At 45.2% G+C, this 23,501-nt stretch overlaps 1 long non-coding RNA gene across 4 annotated transcripts; it reads right to left on the bottom strand.

Annotated features, from left to right (window-relative positions):
* Nucleotides 1–4,337: 4,337 nt before the first annotated feature.
* Nucleotides 4,338–9,141, bottom strand: LOC136351365 (uncharacterized). 4 transcript variants are annotated; one of them, XR_010734415.1, is made up of 6 exons: nt 8,056–9,141; nt 7,856–7,958; nt 7,577–7,676; nt 7,328–7,435; nt 6,454–6,530; nt 4,338–4,805 (listed from the first exon to the last, which is right to left on the bottom strand). It is a non-coding gene; the product is annotated as an uncharacterized lncRNA (long non-coding RNA). The 4 variants fall into 4 exon arrangements; XR_010734416.1 differs by lacking the exon at nt 6,454–6,530; XR_010734414.1 differs by lacking the exon at nt 4,338–4,805 and having other exon boundaries at nt 6,384–6,530.
* Nucleotides 9,142–23,501: the final 14,360 nt, after the last annotated feature.

Below are 23,501 nucleotides of genomic sequence, written 5' to 3'. Positions count from 1 at the left end.
ATTTCGTAAAATTGGAGTGACACTGTTACGAATAGACGAATTGTAATGGCATTTTTCTGAATAGTCACATTTGCAATGGCATAGATCAAATTAACCCAAAGTAAAAAAGGTGGTACGGGTGGGTCCAACCACAAGCAACTTGCTACACTTGCAATGTGGGTGTAGTGTCTTTTGGAGTTCCCAAGCCTACATGGCAGCTGTGGCATTGCAATTTGCTAGGACGCATTGCTACCGCCCTTAGGGTCGGAGAGACGGTGGCACCCAGGTGCGCCCGGCTGATGCTTGCCACTTGCCATTTGCAAGAGGTGTAGGTCGGTCAAGTGCAGTATCTATGATCCGTTACCATCGGACGGTCATTTTTTCCATCTTTCTCCTCCCTTTTGTTTTTCCCCCAACTTCTCTTCTCCATTGACCACCAAGCGTTTGTTACTAGGGTTTGTAAATTTGTCGAAAATCACTCAAACTTTGAACCTATATCCAACTCAAATATAAATTTTGATAGGATTCAATATAATTCTGAACGAAACTCATAAATTCATGTAGTTCAATGGGGTCGTATTCTAAACTGTTCAAACTTGTAAACCCAACGTGAGCCGCCAAGAGTTGTGACACCATCTCCCTTGTACACTGATGTCATGAGGCGATAAGGTCCAAAATGGAGAGAGGTGGGGTAGCAAACCATGGTGTATTGAGAGGTGAGGGACAAGGTGATTTTGTGGTCAGCAAGGGGTAGTTGTCGTCCAAGCTACGGCGATGTATGGTCGTACGTTGGTGGTGGTGGAACATTGTATCGCCGCAAGGGATACAATTGAGGTCGAGGGTACCGTGGTGCAGTGAGAGGTGGTGGACATGGTGATTTTGTGGTCAACAAGGGGTGGTTGTCGCCCAATCTACAGCGATGTATGGTCGTACGATGGCGGTGATGGAACGTTGCATCACCGTAGGGAATACGATGGAGGCCGATGGTACCGTGGTTGCCATGCTGAATGAAGAATAGGTGGTGGCTTTAGAGCGAACTGGCATGGAGAAAATACTAGCCAACACTTCCCGGCGACGGGCGGAGTGTCGTCCGCGATCGGTGTGGCAGGGACAAAATGAGCGGCGAAGGTTGTCGTGCCTGTGGCACTGACAAGTGCCATGAACGACGTTATTCCCATGACTTCTACTACGACATGGCTTTCGGCAGGGGTTGATAGTGCTACTACTTTGCTTGCCTTCGTTGGTGGGAGGACATGTAAATGTCTATGTTGTAACTGGTTTTATAGTACTGATTGTTGCCGGCTTCACGCTTTGTGGTATGTTGAGTGTTGTTGGCTTCTCTAGCGTGCTAGGACCGACGGTAGTGGGCAGCGTGGGAGTCGACATGGCGGGTTTGAAAAACGGGATGGTAGACAGGAGTAGCATGGTTGTTAGCTTCCAGGGTGTGGATGGTGGCATGGCAGGCAAGGAGGCATTGGTAAGTAGGAAATTTGCTGTAGGGGCTACTGCCTGCAGTGAGAGTGCTGTTGTGGCCCAACCGTGGCCTTTGGTGATGGCACATGATGGTTCCCCCAGTGTGTCAACAGGAAGGATTAAAGTCCTTGCAAGCAGGGCAACGTCCACAAGATATCCGGGAGTATTGCAAGGAAGTGTTGTGTTCCAAGGTGGTGGAGTGATGGCTCAAGAACAAATGGCAGGTATGGGTCGAGAGATTGGCATTGGTAGCGGCGGACGACGAGAAAAAAAATAAGGTGTGGCAGAAAAACAACATAACACTAGGCAAAATGGTCTAGATTTGCAATGTGTTCCCAAACACTGCTAAAAGTTTTCACAAAAATTGTTTTGATGTAAAAAATCATATTGATCTGTGTCGTGGTTCAAAAATTCCTGAACAAAAATTCCAAATTTTTGGAGATTTTTAAGAAGGATGCCAATTTAGCAAAATCTATCCATATTTGTCCAAATTATGTCCACATTTCAAATTATTTCAGAAAGATAGAAATTGCCAAATCGATATATTGAACCTTAATCCAGGTTGTGTCATGTAACAAGCTAACAACCGGTTCTTATATATAGTCAGCTAATTATGAGTGAAAAATAAACGATATATGTGGTTGCTTATGTAACTAAGTACGAACAACCAACGCTTATATAGTCAGCTAATTACAAGGAGAGTGAAAACAAGATAATTGGTGAAGAAGTTAATCATGTACTCCGCCACTAGCTAACAAAATCAATGTATGGCGAGCGCCATATCTCGCCGTACCAGAAGCTCCGCCACTAGACACTAGAGATATGGGTGGTAAGGCTAAATGTTGGTATTGTTATCATTGCACTACACAAAGGGCCATACCCTTAGCGAGTACTAGTTATCGTGCACGTGCAAGGCACGTTTTGTTTATATATAGAGAGAGAGATAACAATAATGACCTAAAAAATAGTGCACTACAAAAAAATCTTGACTTCTCAAGGTAAAAATAGAATTTCATACACCATAGTAAAATGATAATTTGGATTATTCCTATAAAATCTTTTCTGGTGAATCACACTACCTTCTAGCCAACAAAGGTACATATATATTCACAATGTAAAAAGTAGCCATTCCCATATTCCACATCAAATTATAGTATAGAAATGAAATCCATGGGGAAAAAAAGGCATTAGCATTCTTGTCAAGATTGACTGCAAAAAACATCAAGATTTGAATACAAAAGACATGCTAAAAACTCTCTTGGTAAAAAAAGAGATGAAATCCTTACATGATATAATCTAATTTTTCGAACATTGCTCGCAAATCAGTTGATATATTCATTGTTTAACAAAGTTGCAAATGCATGGCATTACTTTCTAGTAAGTAAAAGGAATTGCAATTTCATGTACTACAAGATATTAAGAAATTAGAGGAAGCTAAAGAATGTAAAGATGAATGGTCTCTCACAACCAGCTATTTTTTGTTCAAGTAAACAGGTTTGGTCTATCTTCAGCAAACAATGAAGGTCTTCCAAATCTGTATAAAGAAGGCCAAAAAACATGAAGAAAATAATACCCTGCGATGGCAGGAAAAAAATTTAATTTGGTTGTCATAGTTCTAATTTCCTAAGAAATCTATACATTTCAGTTAACCCTATTCTGATAGCAGATGAGTGGCTGGGGTGACATATTGATATAAGTTTCCTGGACAATGATGGCAACTTGGCAGGGTCATGTATACAAATACTCACAACTCCAATAGGAGTTGCACTTAGGGCACTCTTTAATTATTTGATAAAAAGGGGTAATTTAGAGTCCAAATTTCTTTTAACTTCATATTGGTATTGCATTCAACTAAGCACACCTTCCCTCCTTATCAAAGTAGAAATAAAAAATTCTGGAACTGGATAAATATTTCTAGAACAAACGCTGTAGAGTACACATGATGGCACGTGAAAGATTTAAAAGAACAGTAAGAGCCATTGCAAAAAAAGATGGGGAAAAGAGGAATGTTAAGAGAAAGATGCCGCTGACTTCTGGCCACTTCAGGCTGCACAAGAGTAAATTCACTGCTCTACTAAATATTCTTACAAATTTATATTTATATTACATATATGCATGTGTTGGTTCCTAATAATAAGCAAAGAAAAATAAACCAGTCATATCACCTTGAAACTAAATCAAAATATTTCCATTTGCACATTATGCAATATATATCATCTGCTTAATGAAACTCCTCTGTTGACAAAACTCCCCTACAAGCAACCTTCAGAATGCCTTCTTCCGCATAATGAAATGATAAGAGCTTTGAGTATAGTTCTATTTGGTCTTACCTCCTAATAGAAATATCAGTAACCGGATCTAACTTTTTTTAAAAGGGAAATGTTATTGTCTTGCAAAACCAATGAGCAGTGTAAAAGGTTAGGAAATATTATTAATTCAATAAGCTGCAAGCTGAACCAGAGGAATGGAATGTGCTGATCATAATAGCTTTACGCTGATGTGAAGTTAATCTACTGAATCATTTTATCAAGCATTTGTTGAATACAATAATCAAGTGGAACTTTGCTCCTCATTCCAATAAGCATGGATATTTATCAGTGGATGAGACTCTGACTAATGTTTGTGAATTTAATTTCTAAAGTTTAACTGCAGCACATAGGTTTCCTAAATTCATGAGTATTTATAGAATCAGGTTAGAAAGCAAACTATAAACATACCTTTTGCTTGCTCTACCACTTCAACATTGCAGTTTCTTTTCCTTTCCCACATTCCAAACCAGATTGCACCCTCCCCCCCCCCACCCCCCCCCCCCAAAAAAAAAGACTAAAAAAATACAGGGGCATTCGTTGAGATTAACTGCATAAAATAACATCAAGATTAGAATATAAAGAACATCAAGATTATTTTAAGTTTCACCACGTTGCTCATGGATACCAAGTTGCTACATAAATCTTTGGCTAAGTTGCAAAAGTACGACATATATTTTTCAGTAACCATAAGGTATTGCAAGGTCATGTACTAAGACATCGAATAATTCTAGGAAAGCTGAATTATGTAAAGATGAAAGTTACCCCACACAGCCATCTATGTTTATTCAAGCAAATAGTTTCAATGTATCTTCAGCATTTCCGCAATCAACAAAGGTCCTTGTTGGAATCGAAATCCTTGTCATCAGTCATTAGCGTAGGCCAAAAATCTTGATGAAAATAATGCCCTGAGATGCTGAGAAAAAAAATTAAAGTTGGCTGTTGCATATGTAATTTCCTAAGAATCTTATACATGTTCATCAGGTATTTTAGTTGATGCATTGACACATGGAACATCTATTACTCCCCAAGATATGTATATATGGCCTGAAAAGTAATAGAGCAAAAGATTAGTTTAGGATTAGATTCTCCTACTAGTAATCATGCACGTGCAATGCACGTCTCCACAAATATGTAATCCGAATGCACGGTACTTTGTAATAGCATAAGGAGAATCAAAAAATATGCCTATGCATGAAATCGATGTCACATGAGACAAAAACAAAATATAAATAACTACATATACATTTCAAACTCATGAATCATGTATTATATAGAAATTAAAATGTCAATCTAGAAATAATGTCTAAGCCTACATCATATATTCATGTTTATTACAATAAACTCATCCCTTCTAAAGATATCACTTGAGGCTCCTGCATATTTTTAGGCATCGAATTTTTTATCCATACTTGTCAGTTGTCAAAAACCGTGTTTAGAATTTAGAGGGAAGATCATACAAATTTATACTACATTTTGAGACACTGTTTGTGGCCTTGGAGCAAACAAACTTTGTGGCCATCATGCATTTTAGAATGGACTCTTGCAACCATGTTTCTGATATTTGAGGAGAGGTACACTGTTACAAGGCAGCCTCAATGTTAACATGGTCAGAAGCTTGACAATACCTTTGAGAGACTTATGTAAATAAAAAAAAAACTACATTGATTATAGGAAATTGGTACAGGAAATAGAACTTAAAAAATGGCAAGGTATCAATCAATTAGCAAAAATAAAGAAAGATCACACTTGTTCAATAACATATATTATCAGATGACCCTTTAGAAAATCTAGGTCCTCCATTTTCCAGATTCAGTTAATCCCTCGAAATAAAACTGATAAGCACTTGTTTTAAGTATTATATCAGAAATACGCCAAAATATATTAATGACATGGTTTCACATAGACATATATGTTGAGTTTACCTCCATCAGAATGTAGAAAGGAAAATGGCAACTCCCTGGCTGCTAGTACATCAAAGTTTCAATGGTGCATGAAGAAACATAAAGAAGAATCCATGTGTGTATGGTTATTTACTACAAATAATTCAGAAAATACACAACCTGCAGCATCCTCAAGAGGCATTGCACATAAAGCTATACATGCTAGAATCTTTTTCAGAACATCATCTAACATGAGTAGGGATGTTAGAGTAACAGTAATTTATAGTAATCAAATTTGAAAAATTTTGCTCATGCCTCATTACTAACCCACATGACCAACAGAAAAATAGAAATCCCATGCAAGTTGTGTTTGATAGTGTTATCTGTCTAAATCAGGTAGAGAGATCATGCACCGATTGTTGTTCCCTCCTTTGGTTAGATAGGAAACGGATATTAGAAAATAGAAATCCATGATAAAAAATACCAGTGATAACTTTGTTTCACATCAACACTGATAGCACAATCTAACATATTAATAATTCCCTTTTATCTCCGTGTGATATATCCAAAGAAGAAAAGGCAGAGGATGTTGCATTGTGAATATTCATATATTATATATATTTCTAAAAAATCATGATGAAACTAAAACTATAACAAGAGGTCAATTCATCATGTATGTTACCATGTCTAAAGCAATAGATTACCGCATTTTAAATCAGCATAACTAATATCATAATGCTCCATTAAAATTGTAATAATACTTCATTTAGCGGAGCTACAACATGTCAGTCATAGAAAAGCAAGAAGCAAACCTTGTCTAGAAGTAATCCAGTAAGCAAATAAATGTTGTGCCTCTTTACTGACACCTGAATATGTCGATCACTGCAGGCTGAAACATTGTCTATTGACTTAATAAAAATGTATACACTTCAAATATATCTACTTAGTCACACCAATCTTACTAATTCCACTATGCACCAATAGAACAATTCAGGTTTAGCAAGAAAAGACCAACATATTGTCTAATAATAATATGTACTATCTTAAGGTTTCATATGAATAGGTCAGTTTTTTATGTAGCCTAGAGCATTTCAAATGGAGAGGTCCCTCCTCTTTTTCCCTGATTGCAGCAAGAATTTCGTCATGGACCTTCAGAACAGCATATATATTGTAACATAACATTTGCACAATAGAAGTGCAAAGTATACATAACTGCAGAACTGCCGAATGCTACGATTAATGGTATGAAATACCCAAAAAAAAATGGGCTCACTGCTTTCTCTTAATATTTGCTTGATACTATTCTCTGAAGATATTTTTTCTTAGGATCTGGATACCTAATTAGATATTCACATCTCAGAAATGCAGAAGCTAATCATCTCTCTTCTTATCCTCTACATGTATTAATTACATAAAGATGATTAAAGAAAAACACATCATAAGGATTATGCAAATTTCAGTACATAAAAAGATAGCAATTGTTTAAAGAAAGTATCGCTATAACTCAAGATATGTCATTAGCCTACAGATTGATGTATCAGATGCATGGTAGCCGTCCATTTAGCTACTAATGAACGGTCAAATGTGAAGGTTACGGTACCGGATTCATCCATAAGTCTTCAACCCCTACCCCTAGCCTTAATTAATGTCTGCACAACAAACTAAACTAACCAAAATAATAAATACCTGTTTATTTGCGTGATGCAGGTCGTTGGTGTCTTTCACAACCTGTTGGTCGTCATTTCTTTCTCCTCGTTTCCCTTACCACAAGGAGTGCCAAACTGGGGAGCAGACCTGATGACAGTGTTGAGACAGAGGTGCCGCATTAGTTTGCAGGAATCAAAATGTTACTTCTAGAAGATCAATGATTTGTATCCAGTGCTCAAACTTAACTGCCAAAAATGCAAATGCTACAACACTCTCCTTTAAGCATACCTCCCAGTGCACGCCCAGTGCCATTGTTGAGCTACCGTCATCGCAACCGCCACAGCATCCATTGGCTCTATTCAACTTTATACTCCCTGGGCCATGATGGCTGCAGAATTAAACAAAATTAAGCAAAATAGAAATCAACACACCTGCTGAGAATTCCTAATAAAACAACCAATCAATTAATATCATTCAACAACAAACAAGATCACCTCACAATAACAAGCTATCCAATAATTTTTTTCATATTATAGGCTGTAAAACAACTATGTAAACTATGTAAACCTGTTTGTTCAGATGAGGAGTATGGCCCAATGAAAACCGAACTTGCTGCTCACTCCTATCTTGAGACCTATTTAGCATATGGATGGCTTCTCCACCTGATGACCTAAAAATACAGTAATAAAACCAAGGCAACGAAGAATTATACCAGATATGTATTAGGTAAAGATGATTAGCAAATAAATCCTTAAGGATTTTTTAACCTGCTAGTAAAGAAGGACATGAAGCATAGGCGTGTGATGATGCCCATTGAACCGTGCTAGACGGCGGGTCGATGATGGCAGCAGCCCCGTTGGCGGAAGTGGCCGGATTCATGGCGCCAAAGATGACCAGATGGTCCAGATCTTCTTGGCCTCGGCGGCTATGGTGCCGGGCGTCGACAGTTGGGGGAAGAGCAAGCGCGGCGTAGGTGGCAATGTGGGCAAGCACCATGGGAAGACCCTCGTGGTAGCCATTGATGGAAAAGAGATCTGCAAGCATGTTCCCTGTCGACATCTCAGGCGCCACCGCCGATCCTCTCCCGCCACATGCTATCAAGGTCACTTATCGAACGCACCGCCGTCGCTGGTGTCCATCTCTACCTCCCGTATACACCGTCAGCTCAGCTTGTCCGCCTGATTTGGCTCGATAACGGCGGCTTGATCCTCACTCGCGGGCGCTGTTGATGGGGGATCGGCTGTAACTCTCCACCGAAGGCAGCCCCTGCCCCTCCACCATGAGCCCGAGAAGGCATGGAGGGATTGGCGATGGCGAGGCCGTGAGGGCAGCGGCTAGGGAGGGGATGGAGTCGCGGGCGAAGAGAGAGAGAGAGGGGCGAGCGGCGAAGGTGGAGGACGGAGATTCGTACGGGTCCGAGTGGGAGAAGAACGATACGGCGGCGGCTCCGGCGAGGACGCGGCGTAGCGCCGGCAGCGGGGCAGAGGAGAAGCCCGTGAGGAGGACAGCCGCGGCGGTGGGGAAGAAGAAGGACGGCCGCGGGCTGAGGTCGATGTTGGTTCCGGCGGCGGAGAAGGGGCCAAAGTCGGCTCCGGCGGCGGCTGATCCGAGTGGGAGAAGCACGATCTGGGAAGAAGGAGGTGGGGAAGAGCGGGGCGCGGCGGTGGGGAAGAAGGAGGACGGCCGCGGCGGCTCCGGCTAGGGCGCGGCGTAGCGGCAGCAGCGGGGAGAAGGAGGAGCGAGCGAGGAGGATGGCTGCGGCGGCAGTGGGGAGTCGCTCCTGCGAGGACGCTGGGAGGAGTGAGCGAGGAAGAGAAGCGCGCGGTCTCCGCGGCTGCGGGTGGAGGAGCGATGTCTTCGCGCGTGGAATCCTCGGCTGTGAAATAGTGCGGTGGAGGAAGAGAAGCGCGCGGATGGACGCGTTTAGTCCGGATGACTTGGCATGTAGCATTGGAGGGGGCAACTCCTCTTTTTATATTAGTATAGATATATATATAGATATATTTCTCTTTAAGAAGTTGGGTATTCTCGAGGATCAAGACAAATGTTATATATTTCTCAATAACTACTAACCAGAACAGTAGGATGGCTTCACAGTGATTAGTGATAATCATCCGTATTACAAGCAAATTTAGAGCCTATCTCAAAACATCACATTACCTCCAAACAAATAAAAAAATATAGAACCAGACAAAATTTTCCTTCGTAAAGTTCAGAAGAAAGAATTGATGCAAATCCATTGATAGGGGCTGTGCAGGATCAACGGAGAATAGGGACAGACGCCTTCCGAAGCCGCCATCCTTAAGGCTAGCCTATTAATCGACTTTGGTTACCTAATTCATGGAAGAGCTTCTCCTGATCCAAGACATATATGATCAGGCAAGGAGGAAACAAAACGTTAAGATCTTCAAACTCCATGGCCAATTTCTGATTGGCAAATAGTGAATGATCAAGAAAACAAATGGTGATCCACAAATTGACACAACACAAAAAAATGTAAAATAGGATAAATTGGTATTACCTTAGGGTTTAGGGGGAACAGGAGCAGAGTACGGGGAGGGGGCAGCAGGTGGAGCAGATGCCGGATCAGCTTGGCCTCCCTGGAGGCGGCAACCTCGATGACGGAACCAACCGGATCGGGTCGGACTTAGCAACATGCGTGAGGAACCGGCGACGCGATGGAGGTGGCTATAGGAGCAGTGGATGGCAGGCGAAACAGTGATGAGGGCGCGATCGGCGGGGCGAGGTCGCGACGACGGAGAAATCGCGATGGAGCAAGGAATGGGTGGAGAAATCGGCGGCGGTGGCGGAAGGGGACGACCTCGGGGATGCTGCGACGGCGGCGGCAGATGGGGACGACGTCAACTCCGATAGTGCGGCGTCGCTGGCCTGTCGCGAGGAGGACGGAGGATGCACACGGATTGAGGAGGAGCGAGGAAGCGGCTGGGATTCGTGGGCAGAAGTCATCATGGCAGGCGAGGAGGCAGCGGGATTCGTGGGGAGGAGTCATTGCAGCGGGGATTTGTGTGGCACTGCGGCTGAGTCATCGCGTGGGAGCGGAATTGGTAGAATCGCTCATCACTGATGAATGGATGGATAAGATCAGATGAGATGGTGGATGGACGGATGAGATGAGAGGGGATGATTGTTGGTATTTCTTAACGACATTAAAAGAAATATATGTCCCAGCAATGACGCAGAAATACTTCTAGTATATTATGGTTACAGAGTTCATCCGCAAGCGCACGGATATACCATTGTAGCATTTCACCCGAGAGTATTCCAAGTGTATCGTATTTATTTTATTCCGTAAGAAGATCATGTAGAGAGAACTTGACTAATAATTTATATATTACTTGTGATAATCATATTCTAAGCAGGGGTCAAAAATAATCCAAGGGTAGAGTGATACACAAGCATTAACTACTCATTCTCGTAATATATTATCTAAGCTAAGTGGGAAGAAAAGAGAAAGATAATCTATTCCTATACTTCTAACATACATAGTATCCATACATTCTAGTTAACTGATATACTAGCTAATACCCTCTATCCGATGCCCTACTGATACTTCGAGAAGCCACCCCTGACTACCGAGTTCCTTACAACAGCCTGTCATGACCATACAACCGGGGCTAAATACGGAGAAATACCCTCCCCAGGGAATTAACTTAGGATTATATACCGGCGCGGAGGAATACCCGTACTGAGCTGTCACCATCAGCGGCCCACCTCTCATCCGCAATATATAACCCCAAATAATGATATCCCGTAATCTAGACACCACATCTAAACTACCAGATACTACTCTAATATCATCGTCATGACATAAAGTAATTGCATATGCAAACATTATACCCACACCAAAGCATCTCCCAGATAAGCTAGCCGTATATTCAGTATAACATGAACATAATGTAAAGTAGGCATTCATATACTCGGAAAGTATTTCAATACCATAAATGTATGTAGAAGAGTATTCTAATAAAGGTACAAAGCTTACAAAAGAGAAGAGAAAAGCTACTAGAGCCATACCCGAACTCTTCCGAAGGCTTCTGGACTCCTGATTTCTACTCTATTCCTATTCCACCATCTAGATATTACTAAACTAAGGGCCCCTTTGAATCAAAGGATTTATGTAGGAATTTCATAGGATTCAAATCCTATAGAAAATTTTCCTATTTGGCCCTTTGATTCAAATGATTGAAGCTTTCCAAATCCTATAAAATTCCTATAGAATGGCACATTGCATGTGGATTTTGGAGGAAATTTTTAGCAAGAGCTTCAACCTCTTGGAAAATTTCCTTTGAGTCTATCTCTCTCATCCGATTCTTGTGTTTTTTCTGCGCTCCAATTAAACGACCATTCTTGTGTTTTTCCTGTGTTTTGCAATTCCTGGTTATTTCCGGTCGTGACATTTAGCGATGTCTGCCCTGCTAAACCAAAGGAAGGGGCTTCTTTGGCATATACCCATGGACAATTCAGGGCATAGTGTCCTTGTTCTCTACAATCATGAGAAAAGGGGACATGCTCTTCTGGCATTGGAAGCTCATTGACCTGGGTGGCAAATGCTCGATCAAACACATACTGATTTTGGTCTTGACTTCCAACCAATGGTAGCTGTGAACTAAGCAGCATGCTTGGAATGGACCAAGGGTGTGCCCTTTTTAACTCTCTTGAGGCTAGTGGTGCTAGTGGTGGATTGAGTTGAAAACTTGAGTTACTGGAGGCATACCCGCTGACATTCTTTCCTTTTTCTCTGTTAAACATCTGTGACAGGGATTGAGGTGAGAGAGGAAACAAGCCAGGAAAGAATAGACCAGAACTAGAGACAGGACCTTAAAGGAACTAACTCTTCTTGTTGATGTGTTGTTTGTTTTACTTATTCTGCAAGTAGATTAAGCAAACAACCTAGCATGGTTACATCACAACCCACCGATGCAAACCACGCGCTACACACACAAGCAAAGGAAACACACGACAAACGAAACAATAGAGGGTGGCTTAGGTTCTGCGACGGGTTCTCCAAGATCTTCACTGCTTCTTCACAGCTGGCTTCACTGCTTCCTTCGCTTCGCTAGCGGACCCTGTGGTCTTCCGGAGCTTCGGCAAACAATTGGCGACATCTTCTTCTTCGCAAAGCTGACCATCTAGTACTAGTCAAAAATCCGAAGGAGGAAGAAGAGAATAAACATTTTGCAAATAGCATTACGGAAAGGAGGAAAAAGGAACTTTCACAAATAGTTTCATTTATAAAATATGTCCTTAGGTTTTATCCACTTGGCTTATCCTACAGTTGAGATGGCTCTGATACCAGCTTGTCGCGACTGAGAAATTTTGCATTTCCCGAACGCTAGTGTATTAATCCCCGTCCCAGGAAAAGCCGGGGTACACCACACAAACATGATACAAAAGGCACATCTTTATTATATCGATAATATTTACATTATTACAAAGGCACTTAAGGCCTGACAATCAAAATTAAACAGCAGCGGACTAGCGGGCCTACGGCTCCATCTTCACAGGCGCTCAACTGGGGTATAAGCCAGGACTCCACCTAAGACTTCTTCTCCAAAGCTTCTCTTACTGAAGGGGGGAAAGATTGAGCAAGAATGAGTACAACCACAGTACTCAGCAAGCCACACCGGCAGATGCATGATTAATGCAAGGGGTACAAGGGGTAATAATATAGGGGTTAAGTTTTGCAGTAAACAGCATTTAAAAGTCACTTAGTTGCCCAAAGCTATTTTGTAAACACGATCCTAGAGCTATACAATATTATTAATCAAGGCCGTAGACCCACACGAACCTGCCTTAACCCAAGGCCTACGATGATTCAGACCGAACTGGCAACCCGACCCTGAGTCCCAGCTCGTCCCAAGCCAACCCAGGCCAACCATTTCACATTTTAGTTGTTAAGCAGGTTTTAAGAATTAAAACACTAACTTGGGTACATTGCTAGGCTTGCCCATAACCGAGGGCGCGGCTATTTGAATAGATTATACTCTGATCAGAGGTGTACATCTTTACCCACAAGACACATCTTCCTCACGTGTAACCACGTGCCACATACCACCACGGCATACGGCCAAAAGACGTGACATAGTTCTCAACCCATCCTAGCCATAAACAAGAGTACCGACCCAACCCCACCTATGGCCGGAACCTCCGGGACAGGCAGGTAGGATTGAGCCCCTAGCAGCAGGACACCAGCCCTGTGCCATGACATCTCGACTACCGGGCCGCAGCTCGTGTAGCCTTCATTTGTCCTAGAGATGTCCATCGACCCCCGACTTCGTCCATCTCCATCCGTGTACTTTTGTTTATAACCAGACTGAGCCACAAACTAAGCCTTACCCACTAGACATGTGGAAGTACGGTAGTGCTTTGCAACAGAGGCCCGAGCTTAATCCTTATAGTACCCGAGGTACGACTAACAAAACCCAACCACGCACCTCGAGCCCAGCCTAAAACTATTTTGGGGGTTTTGAATAGAGGGGGAGGTGTGTGTCCAATTCCAACATAAGCCAACCATTCCATAGTGTCCAAATGATATGAGAATTCCCAAAGTCTAAAGTTATAAAACCATCTAATGTTGCCTAATTAATCAGCGAAGCATCTACCTAAATTCATACTAGTGGAACCATGAATAGAGTACCCACTAGTTGGGGTTTTGTTTATCCTAGGGTGAACAAGGTAATAATAACAATAACAACAATGATAAGGTCATAACAAAGATAAATAGGCATGGCTAAATAAAACAGTGATAACGCGGGAATTTTAAATAAAGCGATAATGCATTAATTTAAATCAAAATAATTTTATAAACTGGGATTCAATATGCTCAAGGATGATGTGACTTGCCTTGCTCAGAGATAACGGCCTTCCGAACCTTCGGCGACGACCGCAAACCACGCTTCGGGAACCTCCGGAACGACGAAGACTACGCGAAGCACACAAGCAAAGCTACAAGCCTATAAAGAAGCAATAACAATACATAAAAAGAAAGCACATGGTTCTTTAGGTTATAACAAACATTAGGAGACTTGAACGGTTCGATTCGGAGCTCGTATGACCAAGACATGGTCATCCGAAGTTTAATGCTGTTATATGGAGATTTGCGGATTATTGTAATTAGGTTTTACAACTATAAAACATGTGTAAGCGCTAGCCTGGAAAAGACAGGAAGACTGCGCTGTTGACATGCGGACCCCACATGTCAACCTAAGGGACCATGGTAGACCGAGTACACAGAGACAGTCCACGGGTCGACGGAAGCGGACCCCGTGTGTCAACCGAGGCAAGTGGCCGACAAACGGACTCCACTAGACACCACGAGGGCTGCACACTTGGAAACCACGCGGCTACCGAGCGCGCACACAAACACGGCCACCACACGCACACACAAACGACTACCGACACCGGTACATGGGTACCGGGGTCGACAACCGCACAACAGGCACAGGCGACACCGAAAGGACGAGGACGGAGCAGCGAGGGAGAGGGATACTTACCACCACGCGACGAGGCGTGGGAACGACAACGACGAACGGGCGCGGCGGAGACGGACGGTGAGGGAACGACTTTGGCGGCGATCCTTGGACGAAGGTGAGACGCGGCCGGCGCGAGGCTTGATGATGCGGAGACGAGGACAAAGACGATGACGGGGCTGTAGCGGCTCACTTGACGGAACGCGGACGACGAACGCGAATGGCTTGACGGAGGGACGAACGCCACGACGACCGGGAACGACGAGAGGACGACGATGACGACGACCGGGGCCGGCGAGGAGGCGACGAGGGCAGCCAGCAGTAGCTGCACAGAGATGAGGACGGCGTGGAACACGCCGCTGCGAATCCGACGACGGAGGCGGCGCCGCGAGACGACGAGCCGGCGAGGACGAACGACCGACCGGAGGAGTCGTCGATGAGGATGAACGGAGACGATGATAACGAACACCGGCGGGGTTCGGATGGAGGGGAGGCGAGGCCGAGGGCGACCTTGCCGCTGCGATGCCGGAGGAGGAGATGGCGACGTCGGCCGATGCACGGGCACGGCGGAAGGGGTTGCCGAAGGAACTCCGGCGAGGTGGAGGGCGAGACCGGCGTGGGCGACGGCGTTCCGGCGAAACCGAGGGCAGGCCGGGGTGGAGGTCGACGCGGCGACGCCGAGGGAGGAGACGGCGCGGCCGGCCCGCACCTGAGCGGCGCGGCAGGGGCGGCTGGAGGGTGGGTAGCGGCAATGCCACCGGTTGCCGGCGGGGATGCGCCTCCGGTGGTTTCCCCGCGAAACGGAGGGCTGACCGGGGGAGAGAAGGTGGCTGCGAGGCCGCTGGTGGCGACGGCGCGACCGGACGGCGCTCGGGCGAGGAGGGAGAGGCGGCTGGAGGCCGGCCGGCGCCGGAGAGAGAGAAGGAGAAGGCGGGGAGAGGTGGTGCGGCCACGGTGATGAACCCTGAGTTCCACTCGAGACACTAAAGGCTATTGTTGGCCCGATCTTTCGGTGAGTTGAGATAACTACGATTTGTGGAAAAGACGTTGACGATCCGACTACAACCGTACAAGACGTTGTGTTGCGCCTTAGCGATCGATACACCTCTCCATGGGTTGTTGATCTTGCCGGTGCAGATCAACCTTATTCCTGCAAGCAAATCGAAGAAACAAGCAAGAACAAGATAAAAGCAATCTGAATTGCAAATAGGAGTTAAATACGAATGATAAGTTGTGGTTCCGAAGAACAAGCAGACGGACGGTCTAGCCGACACGCGCGCTGCAAGCAAGTAGCAATGGCTAAACTTCAATCTATCAAAACCCAAGAAACCTTGAAGGGGTACCTAGCTATATAAATAGGGGTGGGAGGACGACCTAGGGGTGCCTAGGGTCGTGCTCCACCTGGCTGGGGTGCACCCCACATGGGCCCCACCTGGGCCGGGATCCCAAATGAAGTTACAAGCCCATAGGCCCATTATAGGTGATGCAGCAACTTGTGCGTGTGATTCCGGCCACACGAGATGGAATTCGGAGATGAGGCTGGATCCGTTGGAAAGAGCGCTCCGAGAGCTGTCCATCAAGTATTCACGGGCCAAAAACGGAGGTCGTATGCAGATTCGGCGGCCATTTGAAGTCAGCAGTGTAGCAGGTGGCCGAATCGGATTCCGGCACTTGGAGGACTTGAACTTGATATCTTGTTGTTCATCCATGATGTGAGCAACGGATGTATCCGTAGTAGCCATGGTCACATCATCCTCCCCTTCTTCACGGAAAACCGTCCTCGGTTTTTCCATATGGTGTTCTTCACATAGTCCATTCAAAATAACCTGTTTCATTCAATCAAAACAAGAGAAACTCGAAGTAGTGTGATTAGCAATAACATGTTTCTCTACATCCGAACAAATGAAAACTCTATGCACCAAATATATTCCTCTATCATTATATTTGCCAATGATATGAAAAATAGCATTAGTTGGACATGGCAAATCAGACTTAGCAAATAATTTCTCCTTCAAATTATCGAGCTCACAAAAATCATCAAACTGAACATAGCCCAAAGTATTTAAAGAAGATAGCAATTTACGTTCCTCAACTTCATTAGCAATGTGAACAGCATGCTTAAAATCAGCACACAAAGAAACTCTAGAAATATCATGTTCATTCACTAGTTGTGGCATGGATATAAGTGAAGCATTATCACACAACTCTTCTTTATCACAAGGAACAGCGAGTAAATCAACTTGTGACAAAGGAATTCCAGCATTTGATTCCACTAACGGTTGCTCTACTTTAGTATGAAAGGTGGACAAATTTACTTCGTTAACAATGCACTCACCATGATTAATTTCAATACCATTTACTTTACCTTTGATGTCCTCTTCAGATGATGGAGGTGCCTTGACTTTGAGTGTGAACAATGGGATTGGCGGCTCTTTCATGTCTCTCTCCTCTATTTTACTTTCAGCATTGCAAGCAAGTTGTAACAAATGAGAAAGAGATGTATATCTTTGACAATCAAGCATGTCCTGAATTTCTTTGTTTAGCCCACATAAAAACCTCAATTCTTTAGCTTCTTCGCATTCATCTAAACCACAACGTAATAAACAAGCTTGCATATCATGATAGTATGAAGTAACAGTTCTGGTATCTTGTTTTAAACATTGCAGTTTGTTGAACAAAATGTCAGCATAATACATGGGAACATAAACATCTCTGAAATATCGTTTCAGGTATTTCCAAGATTGTGGTATTTTGTTATGCCTACAAAGATGTTTCCAATCATTAGAAGCATGTTTAATTAAAACACTAGAGGCACACATAACCTTTTGTTTCTCAGACAAGACATGCTTTTGAAATTCACTATCAACCGCTAGCTCCCAATTAATGTAAGCACGAGGATCATAGTTTCCCTCGAAATAAGGCAATGCAGATTTGATCTTACCTAGAACATCATCACTTACCTCATAATGGTCATGTTGATCCCTCCTCATGTCTCGACGAAGATGTCGATGTTGAGCACAGCTATCCCCAATTATCTTGCGTATCCCTGCCATTGTTAGTAGAAAACAAGAAACATACACAAAAATATGCGCGTTCCTATTAACTACTAGGTAGTGGCAGCTCAAAAATCACACACACTCAAGCTTTTAACCAAGCTCTTACAAGATCTTACCAATGCAAGCGGAATGGTGACATACACCGACTCAACCAAGCACCCCAATGGAGGTTGGATGTATCGATGCCTTGGTGAATACTTGCTGTACGGCTGCAATCAAATCTGTGGAGCTCTGGGTAGGCTTAAATATGTAGCAAAGGAATAGCAAATGCTCAAATCAGAGAATGCAAAGTTGAATAATTGTTCAAAGTCAAGCACCGTGCTGGTCCTAGGCTAGAACGTACTAGAGACGCGAGCCTAGACACAAACGATGCCACAAGATAGCACTAGGAATAACTCATGCACAACTCTGATATATGAAGTTCAGCTCAAACATAACAGTATTTTCTCTTTTCTTTCTTTCTTCTTTCTTCTTTTCTTTCCTTTCCTTTTCTTTTCTTTTTTTTTGGGTGCGGCTTTTCTTTTCTTTTTTTTATGCACCTTTCTGCCTTTTTTTTTCTTTCTTTTTTTTTGATTTTATTTTACAAAAACAGATTCAAGGACCTCAATGTAAGGTTACAGGGACTCAAACGTAAATATAAAAATTACAGGGACTCAACTGTAAAAGTCCAAACCAAAATTAAAAATTATACAACAATGGAATGCTAAAGTTATGTCGGTTCCGTTTTTGCAAACGGATCTTGAATCCGACACCAAAAATAAAATTTCACCGAAGTGTTTAACCAATCCGGACAGAAACAAACGTGAGGGAGTGTGAGTCGACTCACAAGTCTCGGCCACAAGATGACGCAAGGGAAGGAATCCTACTCGGCTTCGGTTTGGAAAGGTACCAGGTGATAAATAGAAACAGACTCGGCACTAAATAGAAACCAAACCAGTCAATCTAATCTAATCTTCTCCTTCCATCTTTCTCACACGCGCATGCACAGGTGCACCATCACGGCATGCACCATCACGGCACAGCCACCAAACAGAAGCTATGCAACTCAAGAACTCAAAAACTAACCGACATAAACTTCTGAAAACTACGAAAATAGAACCGTGGCAGCGAGCCAATTCCGTTTTCGTAGGTCCCGACGACAACAGAGACACGGGGGCGGTGACGACTGTGGTACAAAATGTGACCAGAACTCGAAACTCTAAACGAACTAGACGCTAAGACCAGCAACACGACATGACGATGCAACACAAAATTCAACAAAGCAAAAACTGAAAAGAACAATGCAATGGCACAATATGGCTAGGTAAAAGATACAATTTTTTTTTTGGTTGGCTATTTTCTGGTTATAGGTAGATAAAAAAAAACTCACCGAGCAACGAAAGCTCTGATATCACCTGATGAACCCTGAGTTCCACTCGAGACACTCAAGGCTATTGTTGGCCCGATCTTTCGGTGAGCTGAGATAACTACGATTTGTGGAAAAGACGTTGACGATCCGACTACAACCGTACAAGACGTTGTGTTGCGCCTTAGCGATCGATACACCTCTCCATGGGTTGTTGATCTTGCCGGTGCAGATCAACCTTATTCCTACAAGCAAATCGAAGATACAAGCAAGAACAAGATAAAAGCAATCTGAATTGCAAATAGGAGTTAAATACGAATGATAAGTTGGGGTTCCGAAGAACAAGCAGACAGATGTCACGTGCCAAAACGACTCTAAAATATATCCTTTAAATTATGCCTATAATAATTAAAATCCATGTGAAAGCCTCCAACAATTAAAATGTGCAAAGTTAAAAGTCAAATAAGGCTTAGAGGATTTTTGTATATTTCCTAAAAGCCTAAAATGTGTAAATAAATTTTAGTGGAATTTTCAGAGCACAAATAATAATTATTAAGAAATAAACAAAGTTGAAAAAGTTTTATAAAAAGAAAAACCCTAAAAGTCCCCCTTCCTTCCCTTGGGCCGGCCCGGCGCATCTCTCCTCCCCCCACTCTCTCTCTCCTCTCCCCGCGGCCCACTCGGCCTCTCCCCGCGCGCGCGCCGCTTACGGGCGGGCCTGCCCGCCACCCTCGCTGACGGGTGGGGCCCACCCGTCATCCCCGACCTCCCGCCGCTCCCGCCGCCTCGCCCGCGCCCTAGCGCCGCCGCCGCCGCGGATCCCGCCGCCTCCAGCCGTCCCCGCGTGCAATAAAGTGGGGCGAAATACTTCCCGTGATTCCCTCTCCCTTTCCCCCCATTTTTCCCTCTCTCTCTCGCGTTCAAACGGGCGGATTTGCCCCCGCAAATCTCGCCGGCGCCATTGATGGCGGCCGACCTCCCGCGCCGGTTTCCTTCCCCTCCGGCCGCTCTCTCCCCCTTCCAACCCTATTTAAACCCTCCCCGCACTTCCTTCGCCCGTTTCCACCCTTTGCCGTGCCTTCTCCTCGCCGGAATCGAGCTCGCGCCATCGCCTCTCTCTCCGCCGTCGCCGCCGAGCTCCGGTTCACCGCCGTCGTCGCCCCGGACCGCCTCCCACCTCGGCGCCGCCTCCTTCGGCTTCACCGCATCCTCGCCGACCTCGTCCACCTCTCTGTTTCGGTTGCCGACCGCCGGAGCGCCGCTGTCCCCGTCGACCTGAGCCGCGCCACCGCCTCCCTCCGCTCCGGCCGCCTCCTCCGTCGCCGCCGTCGCCCCGGGGTGAGCCGTGGACCGTCGCCTCCTTTCCCCCTTCCCTCCCCTCTCTCGGCCGCCGCTCCGCCGCGCCGGTGGTCGCCGGCGGCGATCATCGGGGCACAGGCGCGCCGTCTCCCGCCGACCGCGCCGGCGTGGCCGCCCTCGGGTGCGGCTGACGTGTGGGGCCCACGGCGCCGGCCGGTGTGAGCCCGGGTGCACCTGGTCCACCGTGGACTGTGAGGCTGCCGCGTGGGCCCCACTCCCGTGGACCCGGTCCGCGCGCCCCTCCCCCTCGGCTGACGCAATAAACCCTTTTTAAATTAAAATTTAAATGAAGAAATTCGCAAATATTCATTTAAAGAGCATATAAACTTCAAATGGCCATAACTTGGCCATTTGAACTCGGAATTGGACCGTTCAAGTCTCTAATTTTTCCTTAAGAAGTCAAGAACCCATTTTTGTGCTTTGTTCCTGCTTGTTATATGGAGTTTATTAGAGTAAAAGCCTTTTCTTTTCCGTTGGTCGTGTAGACGCTGCAGCTTCAGAAGATCTGCTCTTCGTGGAGGTTGAAGCCGACGTTTGGGAAAGCGAGCAAGGCAAGTCACATCATCCTTGAACATATTGGTTCCCATTTTATAACATTATTTTGATTTAAATTATTGCATTATCGCTTTATTTAAATTCCCGCGTTATCACTGTTTTATTTAGCCATGCCTATTTACCTTTGTTATGACCTTATTATTATTGTTATTGATATTATTACCTTGTTCACCCTAGATTAAACAAAACCCCAACTAGTGGACACTCTACTCATGGAACCACTAGTATGAATTTAGGTAGAAGCTTCGCTGGTTAATTAGGCAAAATTAGGTGGTTTTACAACTCTAGACTTTGGGAATATTCTCATCACCTGGACACTATGGAATGGATGGATTATTGTGGAATTGGATTCACACCTCCCCCTCTATTCAAAATCCTCAAAATGGTTTTAGGCTGGGCTCGGGGTGCATGGTTTTGATAGTAGCACCTCGGCCATATAAGGACCGGTCTTCGGGCCTCTGTTGCAAAGCACTACCGTACTTCCACATGTCTAGTGGGTAAGGCTTAGTTTGTGGCTCAGTCTGGTTATAAACAAAAGTACACGGATGGAGATGGACGAAGTCGGGGGTCGATGGACATCTCTAGGGCAAATGAAGGCTACACGAGCTACGGCCCGGTAGTCGAGATGTCATGGCACAGGGCCGGTGTCCTACTGCTAGGGGCTCAGTCCTGCCTACCTATCCCGGAGGTTCCGGCCGTAGTTGGGGTTGGGTCGGTACTCTTGTCTATGGCTAGGATGGGTTGGAAACTATGTCACGTCTTCCGTCCGTATACCGTGGTGGTATGTGGCACGTGGTTACACGTGAGAAAGATGTGTCTTGTGGGTAAAGATGTACACCTCTGATCAGAGTATAACCTATTCGAATAGCCGCGCCCTCGGTTATGGGCAAGCCGAGCAATGTACCCAAGTTAGTGTTTTAATTCTTAAAACCTGCTTAACAACTAAAATGTGGAATGGTTGGCCTGGGTTGGCTTGGGACGAGCTGGGACCCAGGGTCGGGTTGCCAGTTCGGTCTGAATCATCGTAGGCCTTGGGTTAAGGCAGGTTCGTGTGGGTTCACGGCCTTAATTAATAATATTGTATATCTCTAGGACCGTGTTTACAAAGTAGCTTTGAGCAACTAAGTGACTTTTAATGCTGTTTACTGCAAACCCTAACCCCCTATATTATGGCTCCCTTGTACTCCCTTGCATTTATTCTGCACTTGTGGGTGTGTCTTGTTGAGTGCGGTGGTTGTACTCAGTCTTGCTCAATTTTTCCCAAACCCAGAAGAGGAGTTCCTGGAAGATGAAGGCTTTGGTGTCTAGCTCGTGCCTGCCGTCAAGCGCCTGTGGTCGTCGCCCTAGTCTTCCGCTGTTTCCCGTTTGTCTTTGTGTGTGCTGGGCCTTCGCCGCCCATGTAATAAATTAATTATTTACGCTTCCGCTTGATAAACTCTGAAATGTATCAACTTTTGGTGTACCTTGCCTCCTGGGACAAGGAATAATACATGCACGTAAGGAACGCCCGTTGGGTTATTTCCGGTCGTGACAACGGACGGTCTAGCCGACACGCGCGCTGCAAGCAAGTAGCAATGGCTAAACTTCAATCTATCAAAACCCAAGAAACCCTGAATGGGTACCTAGCTATATAAATAGGGGTGGGAGGATGACCTAGGGGTGCCTAAGGTCGTGCTCCACCTAGCTGGGGCGCACCCCACATGGGCCCCACTTGGGCCGGGATCCCAAATGAAGTTACAAGCCCATAGGCCCATTATAGGTGATGCAGCAACTTGTGTGTGTGATTCCGGCCACACGAGATGGAATTCGGAGATGAGGCTGGATCCGTTGGAAAGAGCGCTCCGAGAGCTTTCCATCAAGTATTCACGGGCCAAAAACGGAGGTCGTATGCAGATTCGGCGGCCGTTTGAAGTCAGCAGTGTAGCAGGTGGCCGAATCGGATTCCGGCACTTGGAGGACTCGAACTTGATATCTTGTTGTTCATCCATGATGTGAGCAACGGATGTATCCGTAGTAGCCATGGTCATATCACACGGGGAGGTGCGGGAGAAGGCTAAAACGAGAGAACGGAGCGAGGGGGTTCCAGTTTATAGGTGAGGGGAGGGAGCCGGCCACGGGAGAGGCGGGGAACGGCGGCGGAATTCGTGGCCGGTGGCCATGGAAGGCGGCCGGGAATGGCGCGGCTGTTCCGGGCGTTAGAGGGCACGAATCAAGGGGGAAATTGGGGGGAATTGAATAGGAAGGAAAGGGGATTAATTCCCCCTAATCAATTTTGGAATTCCCGGTTTGAATCGCGTGGATTTTGGGGAGGAATGGCGCTAGGTTTCCGGGAGAGAAAGAGGAGGTCGGGCGGGAGGAGGACAACGACCCGGCGCGTGGGACCCATGCGGGCGCGCCGTCAGCGCACG

The sequence above is a fragment of the Oryza sativa genome, chromosome 8, assembly GCF_034140825.1.
Source record: "Oryza sativa Japonica Group chromosome 8, ASM3414082v1".
NCBI lineage: Eukaryota > Viridiplantae > Streptophyta > Magnoliopsida > Poales > Poaceae > Oryza > Oryza sativa.
The sequence above is the reverse complement of the archived record's forward strand: the minus strand, read 5'-3'. Positions and strand labels throughout refer to the sequence as shown.